This window comes from Galeopterus variegatus, unplaced genomic scaffold (genome assembly GCF_000696425.1).
Source record: "Galeopterus variegatus unplaced genomic scaffold, G_variegatus-3.0.2 Scaffold12597, whole genome shotgun sequence".
Classification (NCBI taxonomy): Eukaryota; Metazoa; Chordata; class Mammalia; order Dermoptera; family Cynocephalidae; genus Galeopterus; species Galeopterus variegatus.
In genome coordinates, this window is record NW_007738708.1 from 1 (window position 1) to 3,727 (window position 3,727).

Below are 3,727 nucleotides of genomic sequence, written 5' to 3' on the forward strand. Positions count from 1 at the left end.
GGCTATTGTGAATAGTGTTGCAATGAACATGGAAGTGCAGGTTTCTTTTTGATATTTTGATTTCATTTTCTTTGGGTACATACCCAATAGCCGGATAGCTGGGACATAAGGTAGCTCAATTTTTAGTTCTCTGAGGAACCTCCATACTGTTTTCTGCAGTGGCTGTACCAGTTTACATATCAACCAACAATGTAGGAGAGTTCCCTTTTCTTTGCATCCTTACCAGCAGCTTTTATTTTCTGTCTTGTCAATGATAGCCATTCTAACTGGGATGAAATGATATCTCACTGTGGTTATAATTTGTGTTTCCCTGATGATTAGTGTGATTTCGAGTGGTGACTATAGCTTTATAGCATATTTTCAAGTCAGGAAGTGTGATGCCTCCAACTTTGTTCTTTTTGTTCAAGATTGCTTTAACTATACAGGGTCTTTTGTGGTTCCATACAAATTATAAGATCATTTTTTCTATTTCCATGAAGAATGTTATTGGTATTTTGATAGGGATTACATTTAATGTGTGGATTACTTTGAGTAATATGGACATTTTGATGATGTTAATTCTTCCAACCCATGGATATGTGATATCTTTCCATTTATTTGTGTCCTCTTCAATTTCTTTCACCAATATTTTATAGTTTTCATTGCAGGCGTCTTTCACCTCCTTTGTTAAATTTACTCTGAGGTATTTCATATTTTTGGTAGCTATTGTGAATGGAGTTATTTTTTTGATTTCTTCAGATATTTTTGTTGGTGGTGTATAGAAAGGTTATTGATTTTTGTGTGTTGATTTTGTATCCTGCTACTGTACTGAATTCATTTATTAGTTCTAGTAACTTTTTGGTGTAGTCTTTAGGGTTTTCTATGTATATGATTATGTCATCTGCAAACAAAGATATTTTGACTTTCTCCTTTCTTATTAGCATGCCCTTTGTTGCTTTTACTTGCCTTATTGCACTGGCTAGAACTTCCAGTATTATGTTTAGTAAGAGTGGGGAAAGTGGACATCCTTGTCTTGTTCCAGATCTTAGAAGAAACACCTCCAATTTTTGCCCATTCAGTATGCTGTGAGCTGTGGGTTTGTCACATATGGTCATTATTATGTTGAGATACATTTCTTCTATACCTAGTTTGTTGAGTGTTTTTATCATGGAGGGATGTTGGATTTTATCAAATGCTTTTTATGCATCTATTGAAATGATCATATGGTTTCTTTCCTTCATTCTGTTGATGTGATATATCACTTTTATTGATACATTTATGTTGAACTATCCTTGCTCCCTGGGAAGAATCCCACTTGATCATGGTGAATAATCTTTTTAATGTGTTGCTGGATTCTGTTCGTATCTTTTTCCAGTTTTGGTATGAGGTTAATGTGGGCCTGATAGAATGAGTTTGGATGTATTCCCTCCTCTTCAATTTCTTGGATGAATTTGAGAAGAATTGGTATTAGTTCTTTAAATGTTTGGTATAATTCAGCAGTAAAACCATCTGGTCCAGGGTTTTATTTTTATTAAGAGCCTTTATCACTGCTTCAATTTCATTACTCATTATTGGTCTGTTTAGTTTTCTAGTTCTTCATATACCTTGGTAAATTATATATGTCCAGGAATTTATCCATTTCTTCTAGGTTTTACAATTTGTTTGCATATAGTTGTTCATAGTTGTCTCTTATGATTCTTTATATTTTTGTAGTATCAGTTGTAATGTCTGCTTTTTTAAATTTATTTTTTACTGTTTATGAATACTCATGAGACACAAAGCTGATTGTCACCACTTGTGCCCAAGATGTGATGGCCAGTTCAATACTGGCAGCATGCCCTTACCACAAATTGTGATTATACCCCATGTTCCCCACCCAATTATTCCTGAATTCCCTTTCTATCTCTCTCTCCCCCATACCACTTTGTATCCCTAGGTATGTTCTCTCCCTCTGCAAGCCCAATGCACCACTGTGGTCTGTCTTTCCTTCTTTCTTTCTCTCTTAGCTCCCACTTATGAGTGAGTACACGCAGTATTTATCCCTCTGTGCTTTGCTTATTTTACTCATCATAAGTTTATCCTAGCTCATCCATGTTGTTGCAAATGGGAGAATTTCATTCTTTTTTATGGCAGAGTAGTATTCCATGGTGTATATATACCACAGTTTCCTTATCCAATCAGCCATTGATAGACATTTAGGTTGGTTGCACATCTTGGCTATTATAAACAGAGCTGCAATTAACATGGGAGTGCAGGTATCCCTTTGACATGATCATTTCCATTCCTTGGGGTTTATACCCAGAAGTGAGATTGCTGGATCATATGGAAGATCTATGTTCAGTTGTTTGAGAAAACTTCATACCGTTTTCCATAGTGGTTGTACTAATTTACAGTCCCACCAACAGTGCAGGAGCATTCCCTTCTTTCCACACCCTCGCCAGCATTTCTTATTCTTTATCTTTTTGATTATAGCCAGTCTAACTGGGGTGAGGTGATATCCCAATGTGGTTTTAATTTGCATTTCCCTGATGACTAGTGATGTTGAGCATTTTTTCATGTACCTGTTGGCCATTTGTATGTCTTCCTTTGAAAAATGTCTATTCATCTCCTTTGCCTATTTTTTAATTGGGTTATTTGTTTTTTTTTACTGTGTCATTGCTTGAGTTCCTCGTATATTATGGGCAATAATCCTTTGTTGGATGTATAGTTAGCAAAAATTTTCTCCCACTCTGTAGGTTGTCATTTCACTCTGTTGATTATTTTCTTTGCTGTGCAGAAGTTTTAAGTTTTATATAGTCCCATTTTCTTATTTTTTCTTTTGTTGCTTGTGCTTTCGGTCTCATGTTCATAAAGTCTGTGTCCAGACCTAGCTCCTGAAGTGTTTCACTTATATTTTCCCTTAGTAATTTTACAGTTTCAGGTTTCATACTTAAGTCTTCAGTATATGGTGAGAGGTGCATGTCTAGTTTCCTTCTTCTCCATATGGATATCCAGTTTTCCAGGTACTACTTATTGAAGAGGCAGTCTTTTCACCAATGTATGTTTTTGTTGCCTTTGTCCAGTATCAGATGGCTGTAAGACTGAGGGGTGATTTCTGGGTTCTCTGTTCTCCTCCACTGGTCCAAGTGTCTAGTTTTATGCCACTACCATGCTGTTTTGCTTACTATAGCTTTGTAGTATAATTTGAAGTCAGGTGGTGGTGTGCCTCTGGCTTTATTTATTTATTGCTTAGGATTGATTTGTAATGTCTCCTTTTTCATTTCTTATTTTATTTGAGTGTTCTCTCTTTTTTTCTCATTAGTCTAGCTAAAGGTTTATTGATTTTGTTTATCTTTTTGAAAAAGCAACTCTTTGTTTCATCTACCTTTCGTATTATTTTTTAAATTTCTAATTCTTTTACTTATGCTCTTATTTTTGCTATTTCTCTTTTTCTGCTGATTTTGAGGTTTGGTTTGTTCTTCTTTTTCTAGTTCCTCAAAGTGTAATGTTACATTGTTTATTTGAAGTCTTTCTTCTTCTTTTTTTTTTTTTAATTTTTATTTTGTCAATATACAATGTATATGATTATTATGGCCCATCACCGACACCTCCCGCCCTCCTCCCTCTCTCCCCTCCCCCCCAAGAATGTCCTTTCCGTTTGCTTGTTGTAACAACTTCAAAAAAGTATAGTTGTTATATCTTCTTCCCCACCCCCCCCCCCGGGTTTTTTTGTGTGTGTTTGTGGGTAAATTAATTTGTTTATTTTTTT